The sequence below is a fragment of the Schistocerca cancellata genome, unplaced genomic scaffold (assembly GCF_023864275.1).
Source record: "Schistocerca cancellata isolate TAMUIC-IGC-003103 unplaced genomic scaffold, iqSchCanc2.1 HiC_scaffold_794, whole genome shotgun sequence".
Classification (NCBI taxonomy): Eukaryota; Metazoa; Arthropoda; class Insecta; order Orthoptera; family Acrididae; genus Schistocerca; species Schistocerca cancellata.
In genome coordinates this window covers 1-13,598 of record NW_026046805.1, presented here as the reverse complement: position 1 = coordinate 13,598, position 13,598 = coordinate 1, and the positions used below count along the sequence as shown (strand labels likewise).

At 50.2% G+C, this 13,598-nt stretch overlaps 17 non-coding genes across 17 annotated transcripts; all 17 read left to right on the top strand.

Annotated features, from left to right (window-relative positions):
* The first annotated feature begins 264 nt into the window (after positions 1–264).
* Positions 265–337, top strand: Trnaa-agc (transfer RNA alanine (anticodon AGC)). The gene has a single exon. It is a non-coding gene; the product is annotated as a tRNA-Ala (tRNA).
* Positions 338–1,334: 997 nt separating this feature from the next.
* Trnaa-ugc (transfer RNA alanine (anticodon UGC)) lies at positions 1,335–1,407 on the top strand. Its single transcript has one exon. It is a non-coding gene; the product is annotated as a tRNA-Ala (tRNA).
* Positions 1,408–1,830: 423 nt separating this feature from the next.
* Trnaa-agc (transfer RNA alanine (anticodon AGC)) lies at positions 1,831–1,903 on the top strand. The gene has a single exon. It is a non-coding gene; the product is annotated as a tRNA-Ala (tRNA).
* A 1,008-nt stretch (positions 1,904–2,911) lies between these two features.
* Positions 2,912–2,984, top strand: Trnaa-ugc (transfer RNA alanine (anticodon UGC)). The gene has a single exon. It is a non-coding gene; the product is annotated as a tRNA-Ala (tRNA).
* Positions 2,985–3,407: 423 nt separating this feature from the next.
* Trnaa-agc (transfer RNA alanine (anticodon AGC)) lies at positions 3,408–3,480 on the top strand. Its single transcript has one exon. It is a non-coding gene; the product is annotated as a tRNA-Ala (tRNA).
* A 1,008-nt stretch (positions 3,481–4,488) lies between these two features.
* Positions 4,489–4,561, top strand: Trnaa-ugc (transfer RNA alanine (anticodon UGC)). The gene has a single exon. It is a non-coding gene; the product is annotated as a tRNA-Ala (tRNA).
* Positions 4,562–4,984: 423 nt separating this feature from the next.
* Trnaa-agc (transfer RNA alanine (anticodon AGC)) lies at positions 4,985–5,057 on the top strand. Its single transcript has one exon. It is a non-coding gene; the product is annotated as a tRNA-Ala (tRNA).
* Positions 5,058–6,065: 1,008 nt separating this feature from the next.
* Trnaa-ugc (transfer RNA alanine (anticodon UGC)) lies at positions 6,066–6,138 on the top strand. The gene has a single exon. It is a non-coding gene; the product is annotated as a tRNA-Ala (tRNA).
* Positions 6,139–6,561: 423 nt separating this feature from the next.
* Positions 6,562–6,634, top strand: Trnaa-agc (transfer RNA alanine (anticodon AGC)). Its single transcript has one exon. It is a non-coding gene; the product is annotated as a tRNA-Ala (tRNA).
* Positions 6,635–7,642: 1,008 nt separating this feature from the next.
* Trnaa-ugc (transfer RNA alanine (anticodon UGC)) lies at positions 7,643–7,715 on the top strand. The gene has a single exon. It is a non-coding gene; the product is annotated as a tRNA-Ala (tRNA).
* A 423-nt stretch (positions 7,716–8,138) lies between these two features.
* On the top strand, positions 8,139–8,211 carry Trnaa-agc (transfer RNA alanine (anticodon AGC)). The gene has a single exon. It is a non-coding gene; the product is annotated as a tRNA-Ala (tRNA).
* Positions 8,212–9,219: 1,008 nt separating this feature from the next.
* On the top strand, positions 9,220–9,292 carry Trnaa-ugc (transfer RNA alanine (anticodon UGC)). Its single transcript has one exon. It is a non-coding gene; the product is annotated as a tRNA-Ala (tRNA).
* A 423-nt stretch (positions 9,293–9,715) lies between these two features.
* Positions 9,716–9,788, top strand: Trnaa-agc (transfer RNA alanine (anticodon AGC)). Its single transcript has one exon. It is a non-coding gene; the product is annotated as a tRNA-Ala (tRNA).
* Positions 9,789–10,796: 1,008 nt separating this feature from the next.
* Trnaa-ugc (transfer RNA alanine (anticodon UGC)) lies at positions 10,797–10,869 on the top strand. Its single transcript has one exon. It is a non-coding gene; the product is annotated as a tRNA-Ala (tRNA).
* Positions 10,870–11,292: 423 nt separating this feature from the next.
* Trnaa-agc (transfer RNA alanine (anticodon AGC)) lies at positions 11,293–11,365 on the top strand. Its single transcript has one exon. It is a non-coding gene; the product is annotated as a tRNA-Ala (tRNA).
* A 1,008-nt stretch (positions 11,366–12,373) lies between these two features.
* Positions 12,374–12,446, top strand: Trnaa-ugc (transfer RNA alanine (anticodon UGC)). Its single transcript has one exon. It is a non-coding gene; the product is annotated as a tRNA-Ala (tRNA).
* A 423-nt stretch (positions 12,447–12,869) lies between these two features.
* Positions 12,870–12,942, top strand: Trnaa-agc (transfer RNA alanine (anticodon AGC)). The gene has a single exon. It is a non-coding gene; the product is annotated as a tRNA-Ala (tRNA).
* The last annotated feature ends 656 nt before the right edge of the window (positions 12,943–13,598 follow it).

Below are 13,598 nucleotides of genomic sequence, written 5' to 3'. Positions count from 1 at the left end.
AAATCTATCTTAGGTATAACGGCCTAACCTCAATGAAGTCTAGAGTGTGGACAACACGTTCGTCTTACTCAGAGCGGTGGCCGAACGCTATTTTCGACGTTGTGCGTGCCACTTTAATTTTGGCCAACTGCGATTCGATACAGAATGCAGGAAACCTGAAAGACACCCTCACGGACACATTGAGAGTAGTGTTTGTCTGCGGAATAATGGGAGTGCAAGGGTCTGTGATATTGATATGGTTGTATGTAGCACTATCCGTCATCAGGGGGCGTAGCTCAGATGGTAGAGCGCTCGCTTAGCATGCGAGAGGTACTGGGATCGATACCCAGCGTCTCCAGAATTTTTAACACACCAACATGCGCACACTGCCATGCAAATAATTCACAGCCAGCGAATGTGTCTAGGCAGATACGAGCGAACGATTAGCAGCCACAATTGGCAAGCGTGCTGTTACGCGCAGGAAGCACCCTCCTCCCAGCCCTATACTTAATTTAGAACCAGTACAAGTCTTCCCTTAAGATTCTCAAACCTATGTCGGAAAGATCTGCCTTGCGCCGAGTTCACAAAAATCCCACTGCACATTCCCATTCTTTACGTGCAGTCGGCTGCTACTGGTGTTGCTAGTTGTGACTGCTGATGACAGATGCCGTAGCAATCAATTCATGGAGTGAGTTGTATGTTTTGCGACACTCTGTCTCTGACAAGCAAGCGGAGGTGACATAGGCGCGAACACGGGAAGTTTGCAGCTCCTCGCTGCCTGCAGAGACCGAGCAGCCACACTAGTTGGGCGGCCTAAGCCGTAGGCGAAATGTGCTCACTCGCTTGGGCGCGACGTCAAGCTCTAAATAAGGCTGTCACTAGCGTGAGCGTCGTGTAAAGTCGGAAAAGTCGTCTGCATGGGTGAGTGCAATGTTTGGGGAGCGTTTCGTAGTTTGCGCAGTGCAATGGAGACGCGGAAACTTGTTGTGGCCCAGTCTTTTGCAGTTGGACGACAAGAGTGGTACACAGTAGTAAAGTGCGAGGCAGTGAGTTGGCATCAACAGTCGAGTGCACAATGGGGCTTCAGATGTGCTTGTTACCTCAGGCGCTGTGTGATTGTCGACATGGAGTGAAAACGGAGCAATTTGTGACTGTCCTTTCAATTTAAGACGTTAAATACAGACGGAATTTGTAGTCGTAATACCAGAGCATCGAAACTACTTGGAACTCTTGTGCATATGAACGTGATCGCGCCTTTGTACACTGGTCCCTTCGCCCCTATGAACCAACCAACCATCATGTCCGCGCACATCAGAGTAGCAAAGGATGGAAAACAGCGCATCTTTGTTGCGCTTGGGGGCGTAGCTCAGTTGGTAGAGCGTTCGCTTTGCATGTGAAAGGTCCCGGGTTCAAGCCCCGGCGCCTCCATGTTTTGTGGACAGTGCATGGTAAGTGTTGGTCGCGGCGAGCCTAAAGACACGCAAGATGTTGCAAAGCCAGCCTCACAGACTCATATGATGTATACTGACGTAAGGAGAGCAAGACGTGAATGTGAGGACCGGCTGTTGTCGAGGTGTCATCGAGTGCAAATCTATCTTAGGTATAACGGCCTAACCTCAATGAAGTCTAGAGTGTGGACAACACGTTCGTCTTACTCAGAGCGGTGGCCGAACGCTATTTTCGACGTTGTGCGTGCCACTTTAATTTTGGCCAACTACGATTCGATACAGAATGCAGGAAACCTGAAAGACACCCTCACGGACACATTGAGAGTAGTGTTTGTCTGCGGAATAATGGGAGTGCAAGGGTCTGTGATATTGATATGGTTGTATGTAGCACTATCCGTCATCAGGGGGCGTAGCTCAGATGGTAGAGCGCTCGCTTAGCATGCGAGAGGTACTGGGATCGATACCCAGCGTCTCCAGAATTTTTAACACACCAACATGCGCACACTGCCATGCAAATAATTCACAGCCAGCGAATGTGTCTAGGCAGATACGAGCGAACGATTAGCAGCCACAATTGGCAAGCGTGCTGTTACGCGCAGGAAGCACCCTCCTCCCAGCCCTATACTTAATTTAGAACCAGTACAAGTCTTCCCTTAAGATTCTCAAACCTATGTCGGAAAGATCTGCCTTGCGCCGAGTTCACAAAAATCCCACTGCACATTCCCATTCTTTACGTGCAGTCGGCTGCTACTGGTGTTGCTAGTTGTGACTGCTGATGACAGATGCCGTAGCAATCAATTCATGGAGTGAGTTGTATGTTTTGCGACACTCTGTCTCTGACAAGCAAGCGGAGGTGACATAGGCGCGAACACGGGAAGTTTGCAGCTCCTCGCTGCCTGCAGAGACCGAGCAGCCACACTAGTTGGGCGGCCTAAGCCGTAGGCGAAATGTGCTCACTCGCTTGGGCGCGACGTCAAGCTCTAAATAAGGCTGTCACTAGCGTGAGCGTTGCGTGAGCGTCGTGTAAAGTCGGAAAAGTCGTCTGCATAGGTGAGTGCAATGTTTGGGGAGCGTTTCGTAGTTTGCGCAGTGCAATGGAGACGCGGAAACTTGTTGTGGCCCAGTCTTTTGCAGTTGGACGACAAGAGTGGTACACAGTAGTAAAGTGCGAGGCAGTGAGTTGGCATCAACAGTCGAGTGCACAATGGGGCTTCAGATGTGCTTGTTACCTCAGGCGCTGTGTGATTGTCGACATGGAGTGAAAACGGAGCAATTTGTGACTGTCCTTTCAATTTAAGACGTTAAATACAGACGGAATTTGTAGTCGTAATACCAGAGCATCGAAACTACTTGGAACTCTTGTGCATATGAACGTGATCGCGCCTTTGTACACTGGTCCCTTCGCCCCTATGAACCAACCAACCATCATGTCCGCGCACATCAGAGTAGCAAAGGATGGAAAACAGCGCATCTTTGTTGCGCTTGGGGGCGTAGCTCAGTTGGTAGAGCGTTCGCTTTGCATGTGAAAGGTCCCGGGTTCAAGCCCCGGCGCCTCCATGTTTTGTGGACAGTGCATGGTAAGTGTTGGTCGCGGCGAGCCTAAAGACACGCAAGATGTTGCAAAGCCAGCCTCACAGACTCATATGATGTATACTGACGTAAGGAGAGCAAGACGTGAATGTGAGGACCGGCTGTTGTCGAGGTGTCATCGAGTGCAAATCTATCTTAGGTATAACGGCCTAACCTCAATGAAGTCTAGAGTGTGGACAACACGTTCGTCTTACTCAGAGCGGTGGCCGAACGCTATTTTCGACGTTGTGCGTGCCACTTTAATTTTGGCCAACTACGATTCGATACAGAATGCAGGAAACCTGAAAGACACCCTCACGGACACATTGAGAGTAGTGTTTGTCTGCGGAATAATGGGAGTGCAAGGGTCTGTGATATTGATATGGTTGTATGTAGCACTATCCGTCATCAGGGGGCGTAGCTCAGATGGTAGAGCGCTCGCTTAGCATGCGAGAGGTACTGGGATCGATACCCAGCGTCTCCAGAATTTTTAACACACCAACATGCGCACACTGCCATGCAAATAATTCACAGCCAGCGAATGTGTCTAGGCAGATACGAGCGAACGATTAGCAGCCACAATTGGCAAGCGTGCTGTTACGCGCAGGAAGCACCCTCCTCCCAGCCCTATACTTAATTTAGAACCAGTACAAGTCTTCCCTTAAGATTCTCAAACCTATGTCGGAAAGATCTGCCTTGCGCCGAGTTCACAAAAATCCCACTGCACATTCCCATTCTTTACGTGCAGTCGGCTGCTACTGGTGTTGCTAGTTGTGACTGCTGATGACAGATGCCGTAGCAATCAATTCATGGAGTGAGTTGTATGTTTTGCGACACTCTGTCTCTGACAAGCAAGCGGAGGTGACATAGGCGCGAACACGGGAAGTTTGCAGCTCCTCGCTGCCTGCAGAGACCGAGCAGCCACACTAGTTGGGCGGCCTAAGCCGTAGGCGAAATGTGCTCACTCGCTTGGGCGCGACGTCAAGCTCTAAATAAGGCTGTCACTAGCGTGAGCGTTGCGTGAGCGTCGTGTAAAGTCGGAAAAGTCGTCTGCATAGGTGAGTGCAATGTTTGGGGAGCGTTTCGTAGTTTGCGCAGTGCAATGGAGACGCGGAAACTTGTTGTGGCCCAGTCTTTTGCAGTTGGACGACAAGAGTGGTACACAGTAGTAAAGTGCGAGGCAGTGAGTTGGCATCAACAGTCGAGTGCACAATGGGGCTTCAGATGTGCTTGTTACCTCAGGCGCTGTGTGATTGTCGACATGGAGTCAAAACGGAGCAATTTGTGACTGTCCTTTCAATTTAAGACGTTAAATACAGACGGAATTTGTAGTCGTAATACCAGAGCATCGAAACTACTTGGAACTCTTGTGCATATGAACGTGATCGCGCCTTTGTACACTGGTCCCTTCGCCCCTATGAACCAACCAACCATCATGTCCGCGCACATCAGAGTAGCAAAGGATGGAAAACAGCGCATCTTTGTTGCGCTTGGGGGCGTAGCTCAGTTGGTAGAGCGTTCGCTTTGCATGTGAAAGGTCCCGGGTTCAAGCCCCGGCGCCTCCATGTTTTGTGGACAGTGCATGGTAAGTGTTGGTCGCGGCGAGCCTAAAGACACGCAAGATGTTGCAAAGCCAGCCTCACAGACTCATATGATGTATACTGACGTAAGGAGAGCAAGACGTGAATGTGAGGACCGGCTGTTGTCGAGGTGTCATCGAGTGCAAATCTATCTTAGGTATAACGGCCTAACCTCAATGAAGTCTAGAGTGTGGACAACACGTTCGTCTTACTCAGAGCGGTGGCCGAACGCTATTTTCGACGTTGTGCGTGCCACTTTAATTTTGGCCAACTACGATTCGATACAGAATGCAGGAAACCTGAAAGACACCCTCACGGACACATTGAGAGTAGTGTTTGTCTGCGGAATAATGGGAGTGCAAGGGTCTGTGATATTGATATGGTTGTATGTAGCACTATCCGTCATCAGGGGGCGTAGCTCAGATGGTAGAGCGCTCGCTTAGCATGCGAGAGGTACTGGGATCGATACCCAGCGTCTCCAGAATTTTTAACACACCAACATGCGCACACTGCCATGCAAATAATTCACAGCCAGCGAATGTGTCTAGGCAGATACGAGCGAACGATTAGCAGCCACAATTGGCAAGCGTGCTGTTACGCGCAGGAAGCACCCTCCTCCCAGCCCTATACTTAATTTAGAACCAGTACAAGTCTTCCCTTAAGATTCTCAAACCTATGTCGGAAAGATCTGCCTTGCGCCGAGTTCACAAAAATCCCACTGCACATTCCCATTCTTTACGTGCAGTCGGCTGCTACTGGTGTTGCTAGTTGTGACTGCTGATGACAGATGCCGTAGCAATCAATTCATGGAGTGAGTTGTATGTTTTGCGACACTCTGTCTCTGACAAGCAAGCGGAGGTGACATAGGCGCGAACACGGGAAGTTTGCAGCTCCTCGCTGCCTGCAGAGACCGAGCAGCCACACTAGTTGGGCGGCCTAAGCCGTAGGCGAAATGTGCTCACTCGCTTGGGCGCGACGTCAAGCTCTAAATAAGGCTGTCACTAGCGTGAGCGTTGCGTGAGCGTCGTGTAAAGTCGGAAAAGTCGTCTGCATAGGTGAGTGCAATGTTTGGGGAGCGTTTCGTAGTTTGCGCAGTGCAATGGAGACGCGGAAACTTGTTGTGGCCCAGTCTTTTGCAGTTGGACGACAAGAGTGGTACACAGTAGTAAAGTGCGAGGCAGTGAGTTGGCATCAACAGTCGAGTGCACAATGGGGCTTCAGATGTGCTTGTTACCTCAGGCGCTGTGTGATTGTCGACATGGAGTGAAAACGGAGCAATTTGTGACTGTCCTTTCAATTTAAGACGTTAAATACAGACGGAATTTGTAGTCGTAATACCAGAGCATCGAAACTACTTGGAACTCTTGTGCATATGAACGTGATCGCGCCTTTGTACACTGGTCCCTTCGCCCCTATGAACCAACCAACCATCATGTCCGCGCACATCAGAGTAGCAAAGGATGGAAAACAGCGCATCTTTGTTGCGCTTGGGGGCGTAGCTCAGTTGGTAGAGCGTTCGCTTTGCATGTGAAAGGTCCCGGGTTCAAGCCCCGGCGCCTCCATGTTTTGTGGACAGTGCATGGTAAGTGTTGGTCGCGGCGAGCCTAAAGACACGCAAGATGTTGCAAAGCCAGCCTCACAGACTCATATGATGTATACTGACGTAAGGAGAGCAAGACGTGAATGTGAGGACCGGCTGTTGTCGAGGTGTCATCGAGTGCAAATCTATCTTAGGTATAACGGCCTAACCTCAATGAAGTCTAGAGTGTGGACAACACGTTCGTCTTACTCAGAGCGGTGGCCGAACGCTATTTTCGACGTTGTGCGTGCCACTTTAATTTTGGCCAACTACGATTCGATACAGAATGCAGGAAACCTGAAAGACACCCTCACGGACACATTGAGAGTAGTGTTTGTCTGCGGAATAATGGGAGTGCAAGGGTCTGTGATATTGATATGGTTGTATGTAGCACTATCCGTCATCAGGGGGCGTAGCTCAGATGGTAGAGCGCTCGCTTAGCATGCGAGAGGTACTGGGATCGATACCCAGCGTCTCCAGAATTTTTAACACACCAACATGCGCACACTGCCATGCAAATAATTCACAGCCAGCGAATGTGTCTAGGCAGATACGAGCGAACGATTAGCAGCCACAATTGGCAAGCGTGCTGTTACGCGCAGGAAGCACCCTCCTCCCAGCCCTATACTTAATTTAGAACCAGTACAAGTCTTCCCTTAAGATTCTCAAACCTATGTCGGAAAGATCTGCCTTGCGCCGAGTTCACAAAAATCCCACTGCACATTCCCATTCTTTACGTGCAGTCGGCTGCTACTGGTGTTGCTAGTTGTGACTGCTGATGACAGATGCCGTAGCAATCAATTCATGGAGTGAGTTGTATGTTTTGCGACACTCTGTCTCTGACAAGCAAGCGGAGGTGACATAGGCGCGAACACGGGAAGTTTGCAGCTCCTCGCTGCCTGCAGAGACCGAGCAGCCACACTAGTTGGGCGGCCTAAGCCGTAGGCGAAATGTGCTCACTCGCTTGGGCGCGACGTCAAGCTCTAAATAAGGCTGTCACTAGCGTGAGCGTTGCGTGAGCGTCGTGTAAAGTCGGAAAAGTCGTCTGCATAGGTGAGTGCAATGTTTGGGGAGCGTTTCGTAGTTTGCGCAGTGCAATGGAGACGCGGAAACTTGTTGTGGCCCAGTCTTTTGCAGTTGGACGACAAGAGTGGTACACAGTAGTAAAGTGCGAGGCAGTGAGTTGGCATCAACAGTCGAGTGCACAATGGGGCTTCAGATGTGCTTGTTACCTCAGGCGCTGTGTGATTGTCGACATGGAGTCAAAACGGAGCAATTTGTGACTGTCCTTTCAATTTAAGACGTTAAATACAGACGGAATTTGTAGTCGTAATACCAGAGCATCGAAACTACTTGGAACTCTTGTGCATATGAACGTGATCGCGCCTTTGTACACTGGTCCCTTCGCCCCTATGAACCAACCAACCATCATGTCCGCGCACATCAGAGTAGCAAAGGATGGAAAACAGCGCATCTTTGTTGCGCTTGGGGGCGTAGCTCAGTTGGTAGAGCGTTCGCTTTGCATGTGAAAGGTCCCGGGTTCAAGCCCCGGCGCCTCCATGTTTTGTGGACAGTGCATGGTAAGTGTTGGTCGCGGCGAGCCTAAAGACACGCAAGATGTTGCAAAGCCAGCCTCACAGACTCATATGATGTATACTGACGTAAGGAGAGCAAGACGTGAATGTGAGGACCGGCTGTTGTCGAGGTGTCATCGAGTGCAAATCTATCTTAGGTATAACGGCCTAACCTCAATGAAGTCTAGAGTGTGGACAACACGTTCGTCTTACTCAGAGCGGTGGCCGAACGCTATTTTCGACGTTGTGCGTGCCACTTTAATTTTGGCCAACTACGATTCGATACAGAATGCAGGAAACCTGAAAGACACCCTCACGGACACATTGAGAGTAGTGTTTGTCTGCGGAATAATGGGAGTGCAAGGGTCTGTGATATTGATATGGTTGTATGTAGCACTATCCGTCATCAGGGGGCGTAGCTCAGATGGTAGAGCGCTCGCTTAGCATGCGAGAGGTACTGGGATCGATACCCAGCGTCTCCAGAATTTTTAACACACCAACATGCGCACACTGCCATGCAAATAATTCACAGCCAGCGAATGTGTCTAGGCAGATACGAGCGAACGATTAGCAGCCACAATTGGCAAGCGTGCTGTTACGCGCAGGAAGCACCCTCCTCCCAGCCCTATACTTAATTTAGAACCAGTACAAGTCTTCCCTTAAGATTCTCAAACCTATGTCGGAAAGATCTGCCTTGCGCCGAGTTCACAAAAATCCCACTGCACATTCCCATTCTTTACGTGCAGTCGGCTGCTACTGGTGTTGCTAGTTGTGACTGCTGATGACAGATGCCGTAGCAATCAATTCATGGAGTGAGTTGTATGTTTTGCGACACTCTGTCTCTGACAAGCAAGCGGAGGTGACATAGGCGCGAACACGGGAAGTTTGCAGCTCCTCGCTGCCTGCAGAGACCGAGCAGCCACACTAGTTGGGCGGCCTAAGCCGTAGGCGAAATGTGCTCACTCGCTTGGGCGCGACGTCAAGCTCTAAATAAGGCTGTCACTAGCGTGAGCGTTGCGTGAGCGTCGTGTAAAGTCGGAAAAGTCGTCTGCATAGGTGAGTGCAATGTTTGGGGAGCGTTTCGTAGTTTGCGCAGTGCAATGGAGACGCGGAAACTTGTTGTGGCCCAGTCTTTTGCAGTTGGACGACAAGAGTGGTACACAGTAGTAAAGTGCGAGGCAGTGAGTTGGCATCAACAGTCGAGTGCACAATGGGGCTTCAGATGTGCTTGTTACCTCAGGCGCTGTGTGATTGTCGACATGGAGTGAAAACGGAGCAATTTGTGACTGTCCTTTCAATTTAAGACGTTAAATACAGACGGAATTTGTAGTCGTAATACCAGAGCATCGAAACTACTTGGAACTCTTGTGCATATGAACGTGATCGCGCCTTTGTACACTGGTCCCTTCGCCCCTATGAACCAACCAACCATCATGTCCGCGCACATCAGAGTAGCAAAGGATGGAAAACAGCGCATCTTTGTTGCGCTTGGGGGCGTAGCTCAGTTGGTAGAGCGTTCGCTTTGCATGTGAAAGGTCCCGGGTTCAAGCCCCGGCGCCTCCATGTTTTGTGGACAGTGCATGGTAAGTGTTGGTCGCGGCGAGCCTAAAGACACGCAAGATGTTGCAAAGCCAGCCTCACAGACTCATATGATGTATACTGACGTAAGGAGAGCAAGACGTGAATGTGAGGACCGGCTGTTGTCGAGGTGTCATCGAGTGCAAATCTATCTTAGGTATAACGGCCTAACCTCAATGAAGTCTAGAGTGTGGACAACACGTTCGTCTTACTCAGAGCGGTGGCCGAACGCTATTTTCGACGTTGTGCGTGCCACTTTAATTTTGGCCAACTACGATTCGATACAGAATGCAGGAAACCTGAAAGACACCCTCACGGACACATTGAGAGTAGTGTTTGTCTGCGGAATAATGGGAGTGCAAGGGTCTGTGATATTGATATGGTTGTATGTAGCACTATCCGTCATCAGGGGGCGTAGCTCAGATGGTAGAGCGCTCGCTTAGCATGCGAGAGGTACTGGGATCGATACCCAGCGTCTCCAGAATTTTTAACACACCAACATGCGCACACTGCCATGCAAATAATTCACAGCCAGCGAATGTGTCTAGGCAGATACGAGCGAACGATTAGCAGCCACAATTGGCAAGCGTGCTGTTACGCGCAGGAAGCACCCTCCTCCCAGCCCTATACTTAATTTAGAACCAGTACAAGTCTTCCCTTAAGATTCTCAAACCTATGTCGGAAAGATCTGCCTTGCGCCGAGTTCACAAAAATCCCACTGCACATTCCCATTCTTTACGTGCAGTCGGCTGCTACTGGTGTTGCTAGTTGTGACTGCTGATGACAGATGCCGTAGCAATCAATTCATGGAGTGAGTTGTATGTTTTGCGACACTCTGTCTCTGACAAGCAAGCGGAGGTGACATAGGCGCGAACACGGGAAGTTTGCAGCTCCTCGCTGCCTGCAGAGACCGAGCAGCCACACTAGTTGGGCGGCCTAAGCCGTAGGCGAAATGTGCTCACTCGCTTGGGCGCGACGTCAAGCTCTAAATAAGGCTGTCACTAGCGTGAGCGTTGCGTGAGCGTCGTGTAAAGTCGGAAAAGTCGTCTGCATAGGTGAGTGCAATGTTTGGGGAGCGTTTCGTAGTTTGCGCAGTGCAATGGAGACGCGGAAACTTGTTGTGGCCCAGTCTTTTGCAGTTGGACGACAAGAGTGGTACACAGTAGTAAAGTGCGAGGCAGTGAGTTGGCATCAACAGTCGAGTGCACAATGGGGCTTCAGATGTGCTTGTTACCTCAGGCGCTGTGTGATTGTCGACATGGAGTCAAAACGGAGCAATTTGTGACTGTCCTTTCAATTTAAGACGTTAAATACAGACGGAATTTGTAGTCGTAATACCAGAGCATCGAAACTACTTGGAACTCTTGTGCATATGAACGTGATCGCGCCTTTGTACACTGGTCCCTTCGCCCCTATGAACCAACCAACCATCATGTCCGCGCACATCAGAGTAGCAAAGGATGGAAAACAGCGCATCTTTGTTGCGCTTGGGGGCGTAGCTCAGTTGGTAGAGCGTTCGCTTTGCATGTGAAAGGTCCCGGGTTCAAGCCCCGGCGCCTCCATGTTTTGTGGACAGTGCATGGTAAGTGTTGGTCGCGGCGAGCCTAAAGACACGCAAGATGTTGCAAAGCCAGCCTCACAGACTCATATGATGTATACTGACGTAAGGAGAGCAAGACGTGAATGTGAGGACCGGCTGTTGTCGAGGTGTCATCGAGTGCAAATCTATCTTAGGTATAACGGCCTAACCTCAATGAAGTCTAGAGTGTGGACAACACGTTCGTCTTACTCAGAGCGGTGGCCGAACGCTATTTTCGACGTTGTGCGTGCCACTTTAATTTTGGCCAACTACGATTCGATACAGAATGCAGGAAACCTGAAAGACACCCTCACGGACACATTGAGAGTAGTGTTTGTCTGCGGAATAATGGGAGTGCAAGGGTCTGTGATATTGATATGGTTGTATGTAGCACTATCCGTCATCAGGGGGCGTAGCTCAGATGGTAGAGCGCTCGCTTAGCATGCGAGAGGTACTGGGATCGATACCCAGCGTCTCCAGAATTTTTAACACACCAACATGCGCACACTGCCATGCAAATAATTCACAGCCAGCGAATGTGTCTAGGCAGATACGAGCGAACGATTAGCAGCCACAATTGGCAAGCGTGCTGTTACGCGCAGGAAGCACCCTCCTCCCAGCCCTATACTTAATTTAGAACCAGTACAAGTCTTCCCTTAAGATTCTCAAACCTATGTCGGAAAGATCTGCCTTGCGCCGAGTTCACAAAAATCCCACTGCACATTCCCATTCTTTACGTGCAGTCGGCTGCTACTGGTGTTGCTAGTTGTGACTGCTGATGACAGATGCCGTAGCAATCAATTCATGGAGTGAGTTGTATGTTTTGCGACACTCTGTCTCTGACAAGCAAGCGGAGGTGACATAGGCGCGAACACGGGAAGTTTGCAGCTCCTCGCTGCCTGCAGAGACCGAGCAGCCACACTAGTTGGGCGGCCTAAGCCGTAGGCGAAATGTGCTCACTCGCTTGGGCGCGACGTCAAGCTCTAAATAAGGCTGTCACTAGCGTGAGCGTTGCGTGAGCGTCGTGTAAAGTCGGAAAAGTCGTCTGCATAGGTGAGTGCAATGTTTGGGGAGCGTTTCGTAGTTTGCGCAGTGCAATGGAGACGCGGAAACTTGTTGTGGCCCAGTCTTTTGCAGTTGGACGACAAGAGTGGTACACAGTAGTAAAGTGCGAGGCAGTGAGTTGGCATCAACAGTCGAGTGCACAATGGGGCTTCAGATGTGCTTGTTACCTCAGGCGCTGTGTGATTGTCGACATGGAGTGAAAACGGAGCAATTTGTGACTGTCCTTTCAATTTAAGACGTTAAATACAGACGGAATTTGTAGTCGTAATACCAGAGCATCGAAACTACTTGGAACTCTTGTGCATATGAACGTGATCGCGCCTTTGTACACTGGTCCCTTCGCCCCTATGAACCAACCAACCATCATGTCCGCGCACATCAGAGTAGCAAAGGATGGAAAACAGCGCATCTTTGTTGCGCTTGGGGGCGTAGCTCAGTTGGTAGAGCGTTCGCTTTGCATGTGAAAGGTCCCGGGTTCAAGCCCCGGCGCCTCCATGTTTTGTGGACAGTGCATGGTAAGTGTTGGTCGCGGCGAGCCTAAAGACACGCAAGATGTTGCAAAGCCAGCCTCACAGACTCATATGATGTATACTGACGTAAGGAGAGCAAGACGTGAATGTGAGGACCGGCTGTTGTCGAGGTGTCATCGAGTGCAAATCTATCTTAGGTATAACGGCCTAACCTCAATGAAGTCTAGAGTGTGGACAACACGTTCGTCTTACTCAGAGCGGTGGCCGAACGCTATTTTCGACGTTGTGCGTGCCACTTTAATTTTGGCCAACTACGATTCGATACAGAATGCAGGAAACCTGAAAGACACCCTCACGGACACATTGAGAGTAGTGTTTGTCTGCGGAATAATGGGAGTGCAAGGGTCTGTGATATTGATATGGTTGTATGTAGCACTATCCGTCATCAGGGGGCGTAGCTCAGATGGTAGAGCGCTCGCTTAGCATGCGAGAGGTACTGGGATCGATACCCAGCGTCTCCAGAATTTTTAACACACCAACATGCGCACACTGCCATGCAAATAATTCACAGCCAGCGAATGTGTCTAGGCAGATACGAGCGAACGATTAGCAGCCACAATTGGCAAGCGTGCTGTTACGCGCAGGAAGCACCCTCCTCCCAGCCCTATACTTAATTTAGAACCAGTACAAGTCTTCCCTTAAGATTCTCAAACCTATGTCGGAAAGATCTGCCTTGCGCCGAGTTCACAAAAATCCCACTGCACATTCCCATTCTTTACGTGCAGTCGGCTGCTACTGGTGTTGCTAGTTGTGACTGCTGATGACAGATGCCGTAGCAATCAATTCATGGAGTGAGTTGTATGTTTTGCGACACTCTGTCTCTGACAAGCAAGCGGAGGTGACATAGGCGCGAACACGGGAAGTTTGCAGCTCCTCGCTGCCTGCAGAGACCGAGCAGCCACACTAGTTGGGCGGCCTAAGCCGTAGGCGAAATGTGCTCACTCGCTTGGGCGCGACGTCAAGCTCTAAATAAGGCTGTCACTAGCGTGAGCGTTGCGTGAGCGTCGTGTAAAGTCGGAAAAGTCGTCTGCATAGGTGAGTGCAATGTTTGGGGAGCGTTTCGTAGTTTGCGCAGTGCAATGGAGACGCGGAAACTTGTTGTGGCCCAGTCTTTTGC